At 45.4% G+C, this 22438-nt stretch overlaps 1 protein-coding gene and 1 long non-coding RNA gene across 11 annotated transcripts in view; one reads left to right on the top strand and one right to left on the bottom strand.

Moving 5' to 3' along the window:
• Positions 1-14741: 14741 nt before the first annotated feature.
• Positions 14742-18533, bottom strand: LOC138738578 (uncharacterized). Its single transcript, XR_011341608.1, has 3 exons — positions 18458-18533; positions 17884-18009; positions 14742-16437 (listed from the first exon to the last, which is right to left on the bottom strand). It is a non-coding gene; the product is annotated as an uncharacterized lncRNA (long non-coding RNA).
• Positions 16857-22438, top strand: part of nrip1a (nuclear receptor interacting protein 1a) — a 116376-nt gene continuing 110794 nt past the window's right edge. For 6 of the 10 annotated variants that reach the window (XM_069889037.1, XM_069889043.1, XM_069889041.1 and 3 more), the window contains exon 1: positions 17149-17616. The gene's annotated coding sequence lies outside the window, so the exon portion shown is untranslated. The other 4 variants (XM_069889042.1, XR_011341605.1, XR_011341606.1 and 1 more) reach the window with 4 other exon arrangements.

Genomic DNA, 22438 nt, shown 5'->3' with positions numbered 1-22438 from the left:
CAAAAGGCAGTGGATGCAACCCAGGACATCACAGGCAAAACCCTCCCCACCATTGAGAACATCAACAGGGAATGTTGCTGTCGGAGAGGAGCAACCATCATCATGTGTCCACGTCACCCAGCACATGCTCTGTTCTCGTTGCTGCCACCAAGAAAGAGGTATAGGTGCCATAAGACAAGTGCCACCAGGTTCAGCAACAACTGCCACCCGTCCACCACCAGACTCCTCAACAATAAACTTAATCAGGGACTTGTTTATTTTGCACCTTGTTGATTTTTTTTCCATTTCTGTATTGTACAGTTTGTTTACATTTCTTTATTTGTTCACAACTATACATAACTTCTTGAGTACAGTTTTTTTGTATTACCATAATGTGGTAATTCTACCGAGCCCAAAGGAAAAGAGAATTTCAGTGTTTTATGTGATGTCATGCCATGTATTCTGACAACAAATCTCAACTTTGAACTTTGAATGCCACTATTAACTTTTCCGCTGAAAAGGTCATTAGTTGACAAGTGTGTCTCTCTCTGAATGCTGTAATGGTATTATCTCACTCAGCCATTGACAACTTCATTTTGAACAGTATGCATCCATCAATTAATCCATTTGCAGAGGTACCATGTGCCGTAGAGGAAGCTGTGGATGTAGTATTGTTAGATTTCTGAAAGTATTGTGTAGGACACCACATCAAAGATTAATGCAGAAAATAAGCTCATGGAGAAGGGGGTAGCATGTTGCCATTGATAGAAAGTGACTGGCCAACAGAGAACAGTTAATAAGCATCATGCACAATCTAATACGTGATGTGTCAAGGCAATTGGCTTTGGGGCTTCAGTCTTTTATAATTTATCAAAATGATGGATTTAGAAATAGTTACTACATCTGCTGAGAAATCAAGATATCTGTGGGAAAGTAAGGTGTGAAGAGGACATAATGAGACTACAAAGGGATATGGATAGATATGTGAATGCGTAAACATCTGGTAAATGGAGTAGAATATGGGAAAATGTGAAATTGGCTAGTTTGGCAGGAAAAAAACCAACTACTTAAATAAAGGAAAAATTGCAGTTTTGAAATGCTGAAGGATCTATGTGTCCTTTTTACAAAATATTAGCCTTCAGCTCAATGGGTAATTAGGAAAGCAAACAGTCTGTATTAATTTATAATTTGGGGAATTAAATGAAAAAGAAGACAACTCAATAGACAAAACAGAAATGCTGAAGGAACTCAGCCAGTCTCACACAGACCGACATTATATATCTTTACCTCCTATGGACTCTGTGTTCCTCCATTATCTCGTGACGTTACGGAATGTGCAGGTTGTGAGGAGAAACTTTGAGAAAACAACAATGGGACCAACACGAACCCGAAGGCACACCACAAGTCACTCAGGTGCTGAATTCCCAGCACTTGTTGCTTGAATATAAATTTCCTCCACTACCTTCAAAGGCTTCTCCCAAGCCCCTCCTCCCCAACAAGGGAAATAAATTTTCTTGTGCACCCGATCATAATCTTATGCTCCTTTATCAGTCTCCCTTCACTCTCATTTTACTCCAAAGAAAACAATTCCAGCCTGAGCAATCTTCTTTCCCAACATAATTCCCCAGGAACAGCCACACCCATAACTCCCTGACTATAAACAGATATAGAACATCGAACAGTAGAGCATAGTAGGGTCCTTCAGCTCATTATTGAACTCCCCTTTTTTGTCCCCACCTGCCTGCCCTACCAAGCTCCCAAAGCCTCCACCACTGACCCTTCCCCCGGCCGCCTGCCCATCCGAGCTCCCGATGATCCGAACACGGATTTACCACCTGGTCCCAGTCATCTAAGCTCCCGGCACCTTGAACAACATAGGTACAAAAAAATCAACACGGTCAAAAGTGTGACCCGTGTAAAAGTCAACCCCCTCCCCCAAATTTCACCTGAAAAATTGGTTCAAAAATCTCAACTATAACACGAGTATGTATGATAAACCTATGCCACATCAATCTAACCTTCTTCTTCCCCAGAGGAGTGAAGAGAGATGAGAGGTGACTTAATAGAGGTCTGCAAGATCATGAGAAGCATTGATAGGTTGCACAGCCAGCACTTTCTTCTTGGAGTGGCAGCAGCAAATGCAAGCGGATATCTGTCTAAGGTGAGGGGAGAAAAGTCAGGGGTCAGTTTTTTTTTTACACAAAGAAATGATGTACGTCTGGAATGCATTTCCAGGGTTGGCGGTGGAGGCTGGTACAATAAGGACCTGGACCCTTCGTGGGGTCGCTGTTATTCTTATGGAGCATTCTGAAAACACAAGTCTGTGCATCTCCTCTGCCCAAGACTGGAAGCAACTGCAGACGGTTGAGAAAGCAGCTCAGATGAGGAACCTGCTTAACCCAGTTTGCTTAAAGCTGAACCTCTTTCGTCGTCGAGCTTTGCTGGTGTTGCGGCAACATACAAGGAAAAGTGATAAGTACATTGCTCCTCAGGGTTGGAAGTTATGGATTTGACTGGTTTTGATGTTGTGCTCTGAGGTCTCAGGACCTGTGGTCAGAGAATGCTAACATAGTGATGCCTCTTAACCTCTTCCCTGTTTAATGGAAGGATATGCACAAGGCTCAGATTTCATCACAAAGCCCTTCACCTCCAACAGCCTCAACATACACTTGCCATTGGTTGTACCGTATATTAAACCTCACGCAATAGCCAATTGAAAAGTAGACTCTGTTATCTGATTGGATCACGCTGGTCTGGATATCAACTCATCTTTCATCTTCATTCTCAGACTTCTACCAGGTCGGCACATTAATCTCAGAGTTCATCCCTGGTGGCAGACCAGTGGGGGGGAGTGCGGCTGAGCAACACACAGGCGGCGGGCTGTTGGTGACTCGAGGAGAGGAACCCATGTAGGCTGAGGCTGCTGGAGACTGCGGTTAAAGGACTCACATCAGGTCATGGACTGCTGGAGACTGGCTCAGGACTGGCTAAAGGGGTACAGGTATCGGAACTGGGATGCGAGAGGGTGCTGAGGGTGTTGAAAGGTCCCTAACCATGTGGAGGTTTGGATTTGGAACTAGGGTTGCCGATGGTTTGGACTAGACTCTGTGTGACTACAGAGGCTGTGGGTGTGCTGGAGCCAAATCGGGGTGGGGGAGCAACTTTCTTTTGCCTCTCTTTCTCTGACTATAAGAGGAGCTTCAGACAATTTCCGCTGATGGCGAATCTATCTGACTTACAACAGTCAAAAGGCAATTTTGTGTAATCTGACACTTTTTAAAATTACATGACAATAAATTGAATCTTGAATCTTGAAAAATCTCAAAGATATACTGACATACCATTTTGTCAGAGATTCTGTTTGGGGTGGCACAGTTAAATTTTTTTAAAAATGTAGACATACAGCACAGTATGTCCACAAGTCCATACCACTCAATTTACACCCAATTAATCAACACCCCGGTATGTTTCAAATGGTGGGAGGAAACGGAAGCCACGAGGAGAATGTACAAGCTCCATACAGACAATGTGGGATTCGAAACCAAGTCCTGATCGCTGGCGCTGGAAAGGCATTGCGCTAACCGCTACACCAACTGTGCTGGTTAGTATCATAGTAATCGCAATTTTATTATGCCATCAGCAATCCAGGTTCAAATCTGGTGCTGTCTTTAAGGAGTTTGTGCATTCTCTCCATGAGTTTGTGGGTTTTTCCTGGGTGCTCCAGTTTCCACCCACCCTTCTAGGGTTGTCGGTTAATTTGGGTGTAACTGAATGGACCCAATTTAAATGGCTGGAATCAACTTCAACCGTGCCATAAATAACATTTAAGTTTGAGAAAAAAATTAAACTTTCAAAGGAGTTTTACATCTCCTCCATCTTGTAGGAACAAAGTGCTTGTAGCATCCTACCTCTGTAGGATATCAGCTGATGTGTTAAACAAAGAAAATGTTTGATACAACTTAGAACTTACAACATTAAAATAGTCATGTAACTTAGGGAGTCAACGTACAAATAATTCTCAATAATTGAGATTGAGTATAGAAGTTGTGAGGTCACGTTGCAGTTATTGAAGACGGGTGAGACCTCATTTGGAGTATTGTGTTCAGATTTGGTCAACGTGCTGCAGGAAAGATGTTCACCTTCACTACCATACTCCTACCACCAAGCTAATTTTGTATCCAATTGTCTCGCTCAGCTTGGATCCCAAGTGATTTGACCTTACTGGAGAAGCAACCATGCAAGACCATGTCTAAGGCCCTGCTAAAACCCACAATCTCCACCCTGCCCCCATCTCGACTCTTGGTTGCATCTTCAACAATCACATGAGATTGGGCAATTGAAGCCAGGTGACCCAAACATAAAAGTGAGGGACACTGTAGCATTGAGGGAGAGGACTGAGTCAGTGGATAGGGTTTGGCTCAAGAGGGTTTGGGGAATAGGGGTTGAGTTAAAGAAAGGGCCACACTATTTGAGGAACAAAGAGGATTCAACAGGTAGACACAGGTAAGGGCAGGTTTTGTATATCATACATTATTTCCTCTAGTCTAGGGGTCTCCAAAATGGTTGATATTGACCCCTGCAGGCCAAGGGGGTTGAAAGGGGATTGATAAATGCTGGGGGGCTAATTGAACTTTTGGGGTCAAAAGAATTGTGGATCCTGATGTCCCTGCTCCTGCCCACCTGCCTGAAGTCCCCACTCCTGCCCAGGAACCTGGGGCGACTTCTTCAATGTGGATGGCACCACACCCGATGTAGAGAATGGAATTGCCGTTGCCGATGCTGAAGACTTGGACCCAGCTCTGTTTGGCATCTTCCCAGCCAGAAGCAAAGGTTTTTTTTTTAATTGTTATTGTAATCACTTGCTTGCTTAATTTAGAGATTTGTTACTTGGTGATTGGGGTGTTGTAACAAAGTTTGGGTTGTTGCTGGGAGGCCCAAACACCATGCATAAGGCATGCAGTTTCCCTCACTAACGCACTTGGAAACTGCATGTCCATTTATTTATTTACTTACTTACTGGTTTTTGTACATGCCTGGGGGTCTTTGAGGGATCAAGGATTCCATGAAGGGGCCGATGGTTTAAAAACTTTGGGGACCCCTGCTCTAGTCATAGACAGTGGGAATGGCAGCCAAGGCAGGGGAATGCTACTCTTGCAGAATGTGGGTCATCAGGGAAACCAGCAGTATCCCTGATGACTTCATCTGCGAAAAGTACATCCAGCTGCAGCTCCTGACAAACCAAGTTAAGGAACTGGAGCTAAAGTTGGATGAATTCCAGACTCTTTCGGAAGCTGATGAGATGATAGACAGGAATTACAGTAATGCTATCACAGCAAGGAGGAAGAGGAGAGTAGATAAGTCACAATCAAGAGAGGGGAAGGGAACAGGCAGGCAATATGGCTGTTCTCCTTAATATCAAGTATACCATTTTGGATAATGTTGCGGGCAGGGTGGGGATGGGGACAATCCATGATGATCAGGTCTCTGGCATGGAGACTGGGCCTAAAGCTAAGAAGGGAAGGGAGGAGAATAAGTGAGCTGTAGTGATAGGGGATTCCATAGTTGGAAGGACAGGTAACAGGTTCTGCAGAAGGGATTGAGTATCCTGGCTGGTATGTTGCCTCCCTGGTGTCAGGTTCTGAGATATCTCAAATTGAATTCATGGCGTTCTCAGGAGAGAAGATGAGCAGCCAGATGTCATGGTCCATATAGGGACCTATCATGTGGGTAGGAAGGATGAGGAGATCCTGCGAGGAGAGTTTAGGGAGAAAGGCACTAGGTTGAAGGATAGGATCTCCAGGGTTGTGATCGCAGGGTTGTCATCTGTCCAACAGGAAGATAATGCAGCTTAGCATATGGCTAAAGACATGGTGCAAGAGGGAGGGTTTCAAGTTTCTGGATCATTGGGTGCTCTTTAGGGTAGGTGGGACCAGTTCTATCGGGACCCTTTGCATCTGAACTAGAGGGGGATAATATCCTTGTGGGAAGGTTTGCTAGTTCTGCTGTGGGGTTTTTAAACTAGATTTGTAGGGGGATGGGAACCAGAGTGCCAGAGCAGATAGAGGGGAGGAGGAGGGAAAAGGTGATATGAAAATTGTATACATGGTTAGAAGTTAATGGGTTGTACATGGTGGAAATGTTCTCAGGTACATCTAGTTCAATGCAAGGAGTATTATAGGAAAGGCAGATGAGCTTAGAGTGTGGATTGGCACATGGAATTGTGGCATTGTGGCCATTATTGAAAGTTGCAGGAGGTGCAAGTTCTTTTGTTTGGGGGGGGGGCGGAGTGGGTATGAAGGTTGGATGAGTGGCATTGCTCGTCAGGGAAAATATTACAGCTGTGATCAGGCTGGACAGACCAGAGGGCTGTGGATGTAGGTGAGGAACAGAAAAGGTATGACCAAACTCATGGGGTTATATCATAGACAGCCCAATAATCAACAAGAATTGGAGGAGCAAATCTATCGAGAGCTTGTGATAGTAGGAGATTTTGACTTTCCACATATTAACTGTGACTTCCATACCATGAAAGGGCTGGATGGCTTGCAGTCTGTCAAATGCAAGATTTCTAAATCTTGGAACCAAGCATAAGGAATGGAATACTGGATCTCCTATTAAGGAACAAGACATAATGTGGTAAATTGAATCCACAAGTATGCAGATGACAGAAAGATTGGAGGCATAGTGGACCAGCGAAGGTTTTTAAAAGTTGCAGATGGATCTGGACTAGCAGAAGTAATGGGCTGAAAAAATAGCCGATGGCATTCAATGCAGACAAGTGTAAGATATTGTATTTTGAAAGGACAAACCAAGAAAGGACCTAAAGGGTAAATGGCAGAGCACTGAGAAGTGCAGTAGAACAAAGGGATCTGGGGAAAAAAGTGGCATTATCGGGTTGGTAAAGAGAGTTTTTGGCATATTGGCCTTCATAAATCAGGTATTGAGAGTTGCAGTTTGAATGTTATGGTAAATACAAATAAAACATCGGTGAGGGCAAATTTGGAGTATTGTGTGCAGTTTTGGTCACCTAACTATAGGAAAGATATCAATAAGATTGACAGAGTGTAGAGAAGATATACTAGGATGTTGCCAGTACTTCAGGAATTGAGTTACAGTGGAAGGTTAAATGGGTCAGGACTTTAGTCCCTGGAGCGTAGAAGAATGAGGGGAGATTTGATAGAGATCTTTAAAATTATAATGGGGCTAGAGGAATAAAGGTGGGTAGACTTTTTCCACTGAGGCTAGGTGAGATACAAACTGGAGGACATTGGTTAAGGGTGAAAGGATAAAAGTTTACAGTGAACACAAGGGCGAACTTTTTCATAAGGAGCAAGCTGAATGCAGGCTCAGTGCTAATATTTAGGAAGAATCTGGAGAGTTGCATGAATGAGAGAGGTATGGAGGGCTGTGGACTAGATGAAGGTCAGTGAGACTGGGCAGAAAAATGGTTCGGCACAGACTAGAAAGGCCGAAGGGGCCGGCTTTCGTGCTGTAAAGCTCTATGGTTCTGTGGAGGCACCTGACCAGGACCTTCATGTCTCTAAGGTCACTCATTCATGGGTCAGGGAAACAGGACACATCTGTTCCATTGTTCTCCATTCTCTCCTTCATTTGGTGACCTTTGCTCCATTGAGGTTGAACAATCCTTCACACTGGACATCTGCTTCATTAGCTGAGGGTGCTTTCTAGTTCCACTTCCTTTTTTTTAAATTCCAGGCTAGAGTTCATTGAAAGGTTTCTTCTTTTCCCACCATGCTGAGCTCCTATCAGTTTCGTTGCATGTGCTTCTTCTCCTCTATTGCTTCCTCTTCCTCCCACCCAGTGATTTTTCAGAGTTAAACCAAGGAGTGTGACTAAGGTACAGGATCATTTTCACCTAGTTGAAGGAGAGGGAATGGCAATCCTAGCCTGCGAATCAAGGAGTCATTCGATCTGACAACATTTAGAGAACATCTGGATGAGCACCTGAATCATAGAAGCTATGGATTAAGTGCTTGCAACTAAGATTTACATAGTTGGTACATTGGTCATCGTGAGCAGGGCGAACTAGGAGCTAAACATAAAAATCTGCAGATAGAGTGACAGTCGTTGACATAAAATTGCTGGAGAAACTCAGAAAGTCAAGCAGCGTTCTTTATGCAGCAAAAATATAGATACACAACGAACTTTCCAGGCCTGCGCCCTTCGTCAAGGTATGGGCAAAAAGCAGGCAAGAACCTGAATAAAATGGTGGGGGGAGGGGCAGGGAAGGACCACAGTATCACAGGTGGATATGGGTAGGAGGGCACAAGAGCAAAAAAAGATGAGAAGTGATTCAGGGAGGGAAGAGCTCTCTGAATGGAGAGGGAAGGGGCTAGGGAGCTGGAGGGATGGCGGAGACAAGGGAGTGGCGTAACAGAGACCGGAGAATGCAATGTTAATGCCATCCAGTTAGAGAGTGCCCAGACAAAATATTGGGTGTTATTCCTCCAATTTACTGTGGTCTTGATTTTGACACTGCACAGCGAGGCAGTGGGATGAGGAATTGAAATGGGTGGCCACTAGGAGATCCACGCTATTGTGACGGACTGAGCTGAGATGGTCATTGAAGAAACCTCTCAGTCTGTGTTCAGTCTCTCAATGTTCGCTGAGCACTCTTCGCTCTGTTCTCATCAGTGGCCAACCACTTAAATTCTGCAGCCAACTCCCACAATGTCATGACTGACCATGGCTTCATGTATTTGTCAAACAAAGGGCATCCATAAATTGGAACAGCAACACCTTATTTTCCGTCTGGCCACTCTCCAACAAGGTGGCATTAACATCGACTTCTCCAGTTTCTGCCAACCTATTCTCCCTCCCTTCCCCATCCCTCTGTCTTCTTTCCTCCTGCTCTCCACTCCCTTCCATCTCCATTCTCCGAGCTTTGCCCCCCCTCCCATGTTTGCTGGTGTTCCCTCACTCCCTTATCCTCCTGCCTGTGAGTCTGCGCTCCTCCCCCGCACCCTCCCCTCACCATTTTGTTCGGGCACCTGATTACATTTTGCTCCTCCCTTGATAAAGGTCTTAAGCCCAAAATGTTGGTTCTTTATCTTTTTATTTTATAAACTACACTATTTGACCTGGTGAGTTTTTCCAGCATTGTGTTTTTACCTCAATCACGGTGTCTACAGGCTTTCGTATTTTACTCTTCAATATAGAGAAGGCCACAAAGGGAGCACCGGATGCAGTAGATGATCCCCACAGAACAAACTGGGAGAATGGCGTGGAATCCTTGCAGGTAGATTACAAACCTACGGGACTTGTACAGACTGTGTTCTTCAATTTCCAGTTTCTGAAGATTGTCTGGATTAACGCTGTATGCTGTAGGAAGCCCAAACCTCAAGCTTGCCCATAAAACTTTGAGGATTTTTCTACTTGTAGAACAATTGCCTCATATACTCAGGTTATTCAAAATCACCGCCGGCCAATTAAATACTGTGGCTGCAGTTGTAAGGTGGGAATTGGCAAAGATGATTTAAGCAGATTCCTGCATCAATGTGGTAAGGACCAGTCTGTGGTGTTGTTGAACAGGAATAAATAGTGGCCAAAACGTACGGAGGTGTATGTTAATTGGGATTTTTTGGCGGCACTGGGTCATGAGCCAGAAGAGCCTGTTACTGTGCTGAATCTCTAAATTAAATTAAAATTAAAACTGGTGAACATTGTGATGTTTATGAAATGTTGCTTTAAGATTGACTGAGATAGCTTGGGAGGGAGTTGGGGGTAGGGGGTACAGGTAAATAGTTCCATGAAATGTCAGTATACATCTCCATAACAGGCCCCTCCCGCCCACAAGCCCGAGCTGCCGAATTACACCCAATTAACCTACAAGCTCTGTACATTTTGAAGGGTGGGAGGAAACTAGAGCACCTGGAGGAAACCCACACAGACTCAAAACTTACATACAGCGTTGGATTCGAACCAAGGTCACTGGCCCTGTCAGACCATTCCTCTAACTGCTATGCTAACCGTGCTGCCCAAAATGCAACTCCAGTGGACAGGAGGGCGAAGAATGTGCTTGGCATGTTTGTCTTCATTGGGCAGATTCTTGAGTACAGACATTGGGATGTCATGCTACTGCTACACAAGCTCTGGTGAGACCACAGGGAGTACTGTGTGCAGTTCTGGTCGCCACGCTATCGGAAGAATATCAATAAAGAAGGGGTGCAAGGAGATTCACTAGGATGCTTCCACAGCTGGAGGGCTTGAGTTATAGAGAGAGGATGGATTGTCTGAATCTTCATTCCGGTAGACCATAGGAGGCAGAGTGCGGCACTAATTCTCCGATAACCTATTCTCCCCATGTTCCCCTCAACTTCACCCCATATTCTATGACCAGCTTACACATGGGGACAATTTACAGTAATCGATTATCCTGCCATCCCATGCGCCTTTAGGATGTTGAATGCAAGTGGAACACCTGAGGGAAACCTGCTTGGTCGCACAGAGAACAACACGATTGGGCAATCGAGTTCAACAGTTGAAGACAAAGGAGGGAGCGGTCATTTTCGGAGTGGGCTGAGTCAAAGAGGTAAGGCTTTGGCTCAACAGGCTTTAGCGAGAGCAGGTAAGAGGAGAGGGATAGTCAGATTCGGTCAGAAATGGCCATCGTATTCAAGGAACAAAAAGGATTCAGGAGGTAGCCACAGGTAAGGTTTTTTTTAGATATCTTATATTTTGTTCCTCTAGTCAAAGGCAGTGGGAATGGTAACCAAGGCAGGGGAATGCTCCTCTTGCGAAATGTGGGTCGTCAGGGAAGCCAGCAGTATCCCTGACTTCATCTGTGAGAAGTGCATCCAGCTGCAGCTCCTGACAAGCCGAGTTAAGGAATTGGAGCTGGAGTTGGATGAACTCTCAATCATTTGGGAAGCAGTTGGGGTGATAGACAGGAGTTACAGGGACACTATCACACCTACAAGGCATGAGGAGGGTAGATGGGTGATAGTCAGGAGAGGGAAAGGGATCAGGCAAGCAGTGCAGGGGCACCCCTGTGGCCGTACCCCCTCAATAACATGCATAACATTTTGGATACTGTTTGGGGGGGGGGAGTGGGATGGGAAAGACCTACCAGGGACAAGCCATGGAGATCTGGTCTCTAGCACTGTCTGGTCCTGTGACGAAGAAGGGAAGGGAGGAGAAGAAGCAAGGTGTAGTGATAGGGGATTCCATAGTTAGGGGGACAGATAAGAGGATCTGTGGAAGACATGGAATATCCTTGATGGGATGGAGCCAGGGTCTGAGATATCTCAGATTGAGTTCACGGCATTCCCAGGAGGGAGGGTGAGCAGCCAGATGTCATGATCGCTGTAGAGTAGGAAGGGTGAGGAGGTCCTCCAAGGAGAGTTCAGGGAGTTAGGCACTGGACAGGACCTCCAAGGTAGTGATCTCAGGATTGGCACCTGAGCCATGTGCTAGTGAGATTAGAAATAAGAGGATAATGCAACTTAACTCGTGGCTAAAGACATGGTGTAGGAGGGAGGGCTTCAGGTTTCTGGAACACTGGGCTCTCTTCCAGGGAAGATGGGACCTGTTCCGACAGGACAGTTTGCATCTGAACTGGAAGGGGACTAATAACCTTGCAGGAAGGTTTGCTAGTGCTTCTGGTGGGTTGAAACTAGATTTAAAGGGGGAGGGGGAACCAGAGTGCCAGAGCAGATAGAGGAGGGGAGGAGGGAAAAGATAATGTGAAAATTGCATGCACAGTTAGAAGTCAATGGGCGGAAGGTGGTGGAAGTATTTTCAATGGAAGGAGTATTGTAGTAAAGGCAGACGAGCTTATAGATGTATTTGCATGTGGAATTATGACATTGTGGCCATTAGTGAAACTTGGTTTCAGGAGGGACAGGACTGGCAGCTCAATGTTCTGGGCTTCCATTGCTTTAGACATGATACAAAGGGGGGTGGGGGAGGGAATGAAAGGGGGAGGAGTGGCATTGCTCATCAGGGAAAATATTACAGCTGTGCTCAGGCAGGACAGACCCGAGGACTCGTCTATTGATGCTATATGGGTGGAGCTGAGGAATGGAAAAGGTATTACCACACTCATAGGGTTGTAGTATAGATCGCTCAATAGTCACAGAGGATTGAAGAGCCAATCTGTAGTGAGATAGAAGGTTGTGATAGTGGGAGATTTTGACTTTCCACATATTGACTGGGACTGCCATACTGTAAAAGTGCTGAATGGCTTGGAGTTTGTCAAATGTGTTCAGCAAAGTTTTCTAAATCAATATATTGAGGTACCAACTAGAGAGAGTGAAATACTGGATCTTCTATTAGGGAACAAGACAGGACATATGACAGAAGGATGTGAAAGGGAACATTTTGGTTCCAGTGATCTTAATGCCATTAGTTTTGTTAATTATGAAGGAGGTTAGGTCTTGACCTCAGGTTGAGATTCTAAATTGGAGAAAGGCCAATTTTGAGGAAATGAGAAAGGATCTAGAATGTGTGGTTGGGATAAATTGTTTTCGGGCAAGGATGTGTGAGTTCAGTGGAGCACCTTCAAAGGTGAAATTTTGAGAGGACAGAGTTTGTATGTTCCGGACAGGATCAAAGCTAAGGTTAGAAGGCATAGGGAACCTTGTTTTTTGAGAAATACTGGGAATCTGGTTTGGAAGAAGAGAGAGGAATTGAACAAGTATAGGCAACATGGAGCAAATTAGGTACTTGAGGAGTATAAAAATGCAAGAAAAATCCCAAGAAAGAAATCAAGAAGGGTAAAAGAAGACATGTGGTTGCTTTGGCAGACAATGTGAAGGAAAATCCTAAGGGTTTCTGCAGGTATATCAAGAGAAAAAGGAATAATAAGGGATAAAATTGGTCCCCTTGAAGATCAGAGTTGTCAGTGTTGTATGGAGCCAAAAAAAACATGACAAGGTATACTCTTGGGCCGTGAGGGAGGCTCGCGTAGAAATTGCAGGGACTCTGGCAGAAATAGTTAAAATGTACTTAGCTACAGGTGTGGTGTCAGAGGTTTGGCAGGTAGCTCACATTGTTCATTTTTTTTTTAAAAGGCCCCAAAAGTAACCCTGGAAGTTATAAGACGGTGAGCCTGATGTCAGTAGTAGGTAAATTATTGGAAGATGTTCTAAGTTTATTTGTATAGCCATTGCCATGGACTGATTAGGGATGCTCAACATGACTTTGCACGTGGTAAGTCATGTTTAACCAATCTTATACAGTTTTTTGAGGAGGTTACCAGGAAAGTTGTTGAAGGAAAGGCTGTGGATGTTGTCTGTATAGACTTTAGTAAGGCCTTTGACAAGGTCCCACATGGGAAGTTAGTCAAGAAGGTTCAGATGCCAGGTATTCATGGTGAAGTCATGAAGTGGATTTGACAATGGCTGGACGAGAGAAGGCAGAGAGTAGTGGTGGATGATTGCTTCTCAGATTAGAGGCCTGCGACTAGTGGTGTGCCTCAGGGATCAGTGCTGGGGCCATTGTTTTTTGTCATCTATATCAATGCTTTAGATGATGATGTGGTAAATTGGATCAGTGAGTTTGCAGATCTCACTAAGATTGGAGGTGTTGTGGATAGCAAAGATGGTTTTCGAAGCTTGCAGAGGGATCTGGACCAGCTGGAAAAATGGGCTGAAAAATGGCAAATGGAATTTAATGCAGGCAAGTGTGAGGTGTTGAATTTTGGAAGGAAATCCCATGAAAGGACATACACGGTAAATGGTAGGGCACTGAGGAGTGCGGTAGAACAGAGGGATCTGTAAATACAGATACATAATTCCTTGAAAGTGCTGTCAAAGGTGGATAGGGTTGTAAAGAGAGTTTTTGGCATATTGGCCTTCATAAATAAAAGTACTGAGAACAGGAATTGGGATGTTATGTTAAAGTTGTATAAGACATTGGTGAGGCCAAATTTGGAGTATTGTGTGCAGTTTTGGCCACCTAGTGATAGAAAGAATACAGAGAAAATTCACTAGGATATTGCCTGAACTTCAGGAACTGAGATACAGGGAAAGATTAAACAGGTTATGACTTTATTCATTGGAAGATGGAAGAATGAGAGGAGATTTGATAGAGGTATTTAAAATTATGAGGGAGATAGACAGTGTAATTGTAGATAGGCTTTTTCCACTGAGGGTAGGTGAGATACAAACCAAAGGACATGAGTTAAGAGAAAAGGGAAAAATTTAGGGGCAACATGAGGAAGAACTTCTTCACAAAGAGAGTAGTCGGGGTGTGGAACAAGCTCAATTTTAGCATTTACATGGATGGAAGAAGTATGGAGGGCTATTGGCTGGGTGCAGGTCAATGGGACTAGGCAAAAAAAAAAGATTCAGCACAGAGTAGAAGGCCCAAAGAGGCCTGTCTCTGCACTGTAATGTTCTATGTAAACTCAACTGGAAGAACGACCAATGGCCATAAAGGTTGCCTGAAGAATGATGATGTGGATTTCCTTCAGGTATTCTTTTTTTTCTCCTACAAGCCAAAAGATGGTCTGGTTTAGATCATCCATTCTCAATGGGTGCCCTAGGCTTTCCCCCTCCCCCCACCCCCCAGCACACACCTTTTTCTTGTTCTCTTTTCACCTCATGTAGCATAAATACTCTTATGCTTTTAAAAAATCTAGTTGGTATGAGAATAGTATGGAAGAAACTAACAAAACTTGATTGCTTCACAGATAAGGAGGCCCATAAACTTTGAGCAGAGTCCTCGGGGTGGGGGGTGCATAGCCAATAAAAGTTTGAGAATGGCTAGTTTGGATGATGATGAGAGTTTATTGTCGTATATTGTCCTGTTCAATGTACAGATGCACCAACATTCTTACTTGCTGCAGCCAAAGAGATACATGAATTTGAATAGTGTAAATACCCAGAATAAGTCAAAACATAGAGTAAATAAATATAAAAGGATACTGAAATATCCACAGTTGTAGTCGTGCTAGAAAAAAAGTGATATTTCAATACGCAAACTGATCTTTTGGTGGTCCTGGGGTACTTTATGGTTAAGGTTCAGCTAGTACAGATAGGTTCAAGAGACTGCTGGAAAAAGACAGCCGTTGAACCTAGAGGTGCTGCATTTCAGGCTTCTGTGCCTTCTGCAGAGAGAAGAGATTGTGATCCGTGATGATGTTAGCTGCCTTCTTAAGGCAGCTCCTCACAAAGATGCCTCCAAACGATGGATAATTAATGGGTAATCCATGATCAATGACCACTGTAAATTGCCTCCAGTGTGGCTGGGAGGGAGGATGGGTCACAGGGAGGATGGGAGTGAAGGAATGATTCTGAGAGCCACATAGACTGATGAACTTAATGATCTCTTTCCATGTTGTCAGAAATATGAGTAAATACAGAAGCAAATCCTTCTCAGTTTTAAAGAGCCCCGTTGGTTCACCCTTCAGTTGTCCTTTTCTCAAAACACTTGCCATGTTTCCGGCAAAACCACTTTAAAGGCTTTGTTGTTTGGATGTGGTAGCACTGCAGAGGTGGCAAAAAAAATTCGCCTGGGATGAGGGACTTGTCCTATCAAGGCAGTCCAGACAGCTTGGCTCTGTATTCCTTGGAGTTTGGAAGAATGGGGATTTACCTTATTCAAACATGTAAGATCAAAAGGAGCTCAAGTCATGAGATTTTCCCAAGAGTGGGAGAATCATTATATATATGTTGTGCCGACCTACATAAATCTCCTCAGGAAGAAAATAAATTTTCCCTACCTTACACCCATACCCTTATTTTCTTTACACCCATGTGCCTACCTAAGAGCATTTACTTCAATGTTGTTGCAATTGTACCAGCCTTCACCTCTACCCCTGGCATGCATTCCTGGCCCTCACTAATAGCTATGTCAAGAAAACTTACTTCTAATATCGCCCCTAAACTTTCCTTCATCCAGCTTAAACAGATGCCCTCTGGTATTTGCTATTGTCAGCCCAGAAATCGATGCTCTTTTTATTTTTTTTATTGCACTAAACCTTATATTTACAGAATTATAATTTATAATAATTTTGCAGCTTGTTCTGCACCAGACTGAGCAAAATAATACATTTTGTGATACACGTTCACGACAATAAACCTGACTTTGAATGGCCACAACATAGAAGGCTGGTTTATTGTGGTCACAGCTTTGGCTCAAATGGCTTGCTTCTGTGCGGTATCCCTCTCAGACTCTGGAGCCAACTGGCATTAAATGGAACGTAGACGTGCTGTGATACTCAGCGTGGGCATGCCGGGCTGAACGATCTAGTTCTGCGAGAGTCCATTAACTTTTTTTTAACACTAGTAAACTTTGGACAGCGTGAGCAGGGATAAGATGTTTCCAGTGGTGGAAGAGTCTAGGACCTGAAGCCGCAACCTCAAAATAAAAGGACCACCTTTTAGGACAGAGATGCGGAAGAATTTCTTCAGCCAGAAGATGGCAAATTTGCTGCCACAGATGGGTGTGGAGGCCAAGTCATTTAAAGTTGATTAGTAAGGGTGTCGAAGTCTGTGGGGTTGAGAGGAAAAATACATCAGCCATGATTTGAATGGCAGACCTGATTCCCCCACTCCACCCCACCATGGCCCAATTCTGCTTCAGCATCTTATGGTCTCATGGCAGATCTAACATTGTAAATGGAGTCAGAGCCGTACAGCATGGAAACAGGTCCTTCGGCCCACTGACTCTGTGCGCACCCTCTGTGCAGACCAAAAGCCTAAACGGCAAGCTCCAGGGCCGATGAAGTGACTCTCATTTGCTTCTCTTTCTCTCCTTGGCGGGGGCCCCCTTCGTGCGCCCTTTACTGGCCGAACAAAGGCAAACATTTTTTTTGTTCTGTGTACATGGAACGAAGAGAATTTGCAAAGCTGCAGGAAGTGGGCGGGGGTGGGTGTCCCGACTGGAGTGGTGCCAAAGTTCGATGGGTCGAACGGTGCTCTTTGTGGGTGAAGTCACTGTCACCAATTCAATCAACTCAACTGATTCAAATCGAGAGAGTATTTGGGTGGTTCCCACACCCAGGAGAGCCCAAGTGGACGAGGTACTTTGTGAAGTGCAGTGAGGAACATTAAAAGACATACGTGTCGAAGAAAGTATCCGTGGGTGGAGGTGAGGTTGAATGTTTTATGTCAGTCCCCACAAAGGGTTAAACGTGTGGCTCCAACCTCCCAGCACTGGTGTAGTGTGTCGTATGTGTGTGATTTTTTTTTACATGAGCTGGGAGGTGTCTAACAGTGAGGGCAATCGCTTCATTCTGCATGTGGCCGAGCGAAGGCTGCTGCTGTAGTGTGTGTCTGTGTGAGAGGGAGAGAGAGAAAGTACGTCTCCACTGGAACAAGTCAGGCGATTATTTCCAACCCTTTGACGATGTAATTGGTTTTTTTGTGTGTGCTTGTGAGACAGGCCCAGGTTTTTTTTTGGATCTGTTTTTTTTCTATTCTCCCCCCCCCCCCCCTCCCACCCACCCACCCCCCTCCCTCCCTCCCTCCCTCCCTCCCTCCCTCGCTGGATTGAGGACGGCACAGAGGACACCTTACAGCCGGTTACTTTGTATCCCCGTCACCGCTTGGATACATCAGCGGCAGCGGGCCTGCCTCGCGCCGGGCAGAACGATACATTTCAGCGGGTCTGTAACCATTTCCAACTCCAACCTTGATTCATCTTGCCTTGGGATTTCCGGAAGATCAGGTAAAGGGGAGGGAAGGAGAGAAATCTATCGACCATTTTATAAATGGCATACATGCAATTGTGTGTGTGGGTGGGTGTTGGGGGGGGGGGGGGGGGGTCTGTCTGTTGATATGAAATCACCCAGATTGAGAGAAGAAGTGGTCCGTCTCCGGCTCTGCAAGGGAGAATGAGTGGGTTCCCGGTGCTCCTTCTCTTTCGGGGGATCCGGAGCCCCCTTCCACGTCTTTTCCAGCCCCCACCCCCACCAAGAAGAGCTGAGTTTCCTACCTCACTGGGGATCACCAAAGTGCCATCCTTCGATTTTTAATGGTCTGACTGGATGATCTCATGGTCCTGTGTGGGGACCAGATTATGGTCCTGGTCTTGTGTTTCCCTTGCATCCTTGAGGAAAGTCTGGGGGGCGGGGGGGAGTTGCTGGTGTTAGGGTTGTTCATACTTTTAATTCCTATCCCCCACCCTCCAACAATAAAAAAAACAGAGCCCCCTTTTCAAAGGTTCGTGACTGGGAAATCTATATCCAGTCTTGAACCTGTTCCTCCCGGTGGTCAGTCTGGTCAACGCTGAGTGGCTTGCAGGCTGAAATGTTTGAATGATATTAGCCGCAGGTTATTGATTAGGTATTTAATTTATTGTTTGGAGCAAAAATGCTACTCGTAATAGTCTGTGCTGTCCTTCCTACCGTCTTACTCCAGCCCTGGACAGCGGGGGACGCTGACCCATTGTCGAAGCTCACCGCTCCCTCCTGTCCCGTCCGCGCCCCCCCCCCCCCAGTTGGAGCCAGCAGACTATTGCATTGCAGAAGGGCACAGGGCACTGGGCCACCCCCCCCCCCCCAACCAACCTTTGTCGCCAGTGGCAGAGCCCTCTGCCATCTTAGCCCTTTGGTCAGAGCATCCTCTCGTCCCACCTCGCCTGTGAGCTGACCAACTGAAGCACTAACGGCTTAAAAAAAGCCCCCCCCCCCCTCTTTTCCCCAGGGGAGATAAACCGTGGCAACGTGTCGAGATGTGTTGGTTTTCAGGTGCTGGAGCAAGGATGGCAGGGGAAATTCCCTAGCGTGGGAGTGAAGGGTGTAGGAGATGCTCAGAGAACTGTAAGACCATAAGAGTGGGGAGTGGGGGGGGGGGTGCAAGGAGGAATTTGTAAACACACGTGGAGTGGGGGGGTGTGGGGGGAGGGAAAGAAGCAAGAGTAGGCCATGGATTGCAATGTGTATGGTGGCCTCTTTTACTCTTGTGTGCCAGCATGTGAATTTTTCAATTGAGGTGGGTTGCAGAGAAATCCTTTCCACAGTATCTCTCCCCTTTGCCACTCCAGCCCTAAGGGCTAAGCATCATTCTACTTTTTGTCCAGAGACCCCCCCCCCTCCCAATTCCGTTTAACTTGACCAAAGTGTGGCATCAACCCCTGTCCACAAATCCTCTTTCAATTGAATTATGTTGATGGCATTAAAGTTTGGTTAGGCCAACTCACTTAAATATATTTTGTGCACAATTTAAAAAAAACAGTGCAAATGTTTTTTTTTACTTTCTTATCTCATACGCTACAAATTCATATTACCATACAGAATCAGATTTTATTGTCTTGAATAAGTATCACAAAATTATTTTGTGACAGTATTACAGGTGCAAAAATGCAATAATTTACTTTAAACAAAAATCAATAAAGAAATTGGTGTAAAAGGAAAGTGAGGTAGTGTCTGGGGTTCATTGTTGTCTCCAGGCTCCTCTACCACCTCTCTGATGGTAGCAGGGAGAAGAGGACATAGCCTGGGCAGCGAGGCTGCTTTCTTGAGACACTGCCTCTTGTAGAGGCCCTTGATGTAGTAAAGACTGATTCCCTTGATGGCACTGGCCGAGTTCACCGCTCTCTGTGGGCATTTTCTGTCATGTGCATTGGTACATCCATTACCAGAAAAGTGATGCAAGCAGTCAGAATGCTTTCCACAGTACACCTGTAGAAATGTGCCAACAATCTTTGGTGATGGACCAAATCTCCTCAAGATGCTGAGATGCTGATGAGCTGCCTTTGTGATTGCATCGACATGGAGGCCCCAGGATAGATCTTCAGGGATGTTGACACCCAAGAATATGAAATTCTTCACCTTTCTGTCACTGACCCCTCCATGAGGACTGGTTTGTGTACTCTTGGTTTGAATCAGTTCCTTAGTTTTGCTAATCGAGAGTGCAAGGTTGCTGTAGTGACTCCACTCAACTAGCTGATCAGTTTGCCTCCTGTATGCTTCCTCATTAATGTATGCATTCAGAATCTGTATGTTTGTAGTATGAGCTGTTCATTGCTCTACACAGCACCATTCCCACAAATGTGGTCCCTTGGGGCGATAAGCCCTGCTAGTTGCTTGAGAGCCTTCCTCACTGGTCAATATCCAGATACAGAAGGAGATAGAGTAGCCATTCTCAATGGGGGGGGCATACACCTTTCCCCCCACCACCACCCCGCCCCCCCAATCCCAGGAGGGCCACAGCACATGTAAGGGGAGGCCACAGACTGAAATCACAAAATATTTTTTATGTAGTTAGTCAGAGGGAAGTACACAAGAAACCAACTGAACTTTGACTGCTTCATGGGGAAGGGGGCCCCTAAACTTTCAACAGACTCTGAAGTGGGCCATAGCCAAAAAAACAGATGGAGAATGGCTGATCTGGACTGTGATCCAATACACTTGCATGTGATTTGCTCAACCCATGTTACCACATTTCAATTGAGAATAGCCCCTCCCCCCCCCCACCCACCATTCCCCACTGCTTGCCACTTTGGGCAGGTGGGGCAAGTTCAACATGTTATGTGTGCCTCTGGTGTTAATTTGGGATGAGATCTGACCCAACAGATTCATCTGCAGACTGCCACATGAAAAACCAGTGCTGCTTTCATGATAATTTGGCAATTATGAATCTTAAGGGCTTCAGTAGGTGAGCAAAGGCAGGCATCAGGCGTTAACTTTAATGCTGTAAGATGTTCGTGTAACCCTGGTGCTGTTGTGCAGCCCAGATGATAATTCTGATTTGAAGCCATGAGACTTTCCAGTGAGAGTTTGGAATACAAAGGCCTAGTCCCTGGTGGATTGTTCAGTGGGTTGTGGCCATCGCTGTGGCGTGGCAAGTGGTGCTCTCTCACTGCTCCGGAGACTCGGGTGTGATACTGATGTCTGGTGCTTTCTGTGCGGAATTTGAATGTTTTCCCTGTGACTGAGTGGGTTTCTTCCAGAGACTCCAGTCTCCTCCCAATGCTGATTGGGTGGATGGCTAATTGACAGTTGTATGTTGCTATCAGTGTGGGAGGAGATGTGGACCAATAAAATGGGATAAAGCTGGTAAATAGATGCCTATGTTCTGCTAAACTCAGTGGTCAGCTATCATTTTTCTTTACAGGTACATCTGCAGCAATTAAGAATTGTACATTGTGTATGAGAATAAGCTCATTATCACTAATCTAGCACCATTAACTAGGGCTCGAATCTGGCACCTCCTGTGTTGGTGTGGGTTTTTCTCGGGTGCTCAGGTTTCCTCCCACTCTGCAAAATGTATGGGGACTGCAGGTTAATTTGGGAGTAATTGGGCAGCGTGAGTTTAAATGGGTGGAATCGGCTTCTACCACGCTGTAAATAATATTTAAATATTTAAGATTTAAAAATGGTAATTTCTGTGCCAGATGACTTGATAACAGTTCCATCTCCCCTGCAGACATTCATAGAGTCCTGTACAAACTCGCTTCCTTACTGGGACCCCAGTCTCTGCTCCCCTGGGTGACTCCACCAGGTTCACCCTTTACAATTAAGGGTATCACGGGTGACGTAGTGGTTGGCACAATGGTATATAGTGCCAGTGACCCAAGTTCAAATCCATTGTGGTCTGTAAGGGGTTTGTATGTTCCCCTGTGACCCATGTGGGTTTCCTCCAATTGTTCTGGTTTCCTCCCACGTATCCAAGATGCATGTATGGGCTTAGTTGGTCGCATGGGTGTATTTGGGCAGCGCGGGCTCATGGCCCAGAAGGTCCTGATACTGTGCTGCATCACTGAATTAAATTAAGTAGCAGGCATTGCAAATGCAAAAGTTGTTCCATGTTGGTCAAGTGAAGAAAGAGGCTGTAGAAAAGCATTGGCCAAAAGAAGTGAACTGGTGACAGGGAGGTCAATGAATCAATTGAATGCCTGCACTTAGGGCACACTGCATTGCACTCAAAGGCCCCTTGTAGATAGAAGGCAGAGGTGGATTTATTGAGATTGAAGAGCCTTCTCTTTGTCAGTAGATGTCTTTTGTCTTCTGCAGTGCAGGATTGAGCACTCATGTCCTCTAGTGACCTTTCAAGGATCACGTGGCAAGGTTACTGAGAGTGCGCATAACCTTGACTTCAAGTCCACTTGTGACCAGCAGCCAGATGAACCTCCAATGTTTGCACTGCTTGCAAGACCTGAGTCAGGGCACCCCTCACTCCTCAAGACTTTGCCTGAGGAAGGTTACAGGCTTCCTCAGCGCCGCTCTGCGTACTTTCCTGCTGCTTTGCTCCACTTGTAATGTGTTTCTGTTGCAGGTAATGATTTTTGCATTCATGTCTAAATGGTGGCTTTTGCTAAGGAGCCTGACTCTCAAAATTGCAGGTGCTCATAGAGGATGTTTGTGTCTTTACTTACCTGGAAACTTTCTGCCATTAGCACGCTTTGCTTGAGTAAGCTGCCAACTGAACATATCCATCACCAGAAGCATGCACGATCCCTCGACACCACTAGGCTTATTCTGCCACTTCCTCCCACCTTTGCAGCATGGCAACACTCTCTAGTACTTGGAGGAGCATTTTTATTTTGG

This window comes from Narcine bancroftii, chromosome 7, assembly GCF_036971445.1.
Source record: "Narcine bancroftii isolate sNarBan1 chromosome 7, sNarBan1.hap1, whole genome shotgun sequence".
In the NCBI taxonomy this organism is placed as follows: Eukaryota; Metazoa; Chordata; class Chondrichthyes; order Torpediniformes; family Narcinidae; genus Narcine; species Narcine bancroftii.
Note: the sequence above shows the minus strand (reverse complement) of the source record. Positions and strands in the feature narration are given on the sequence as shown.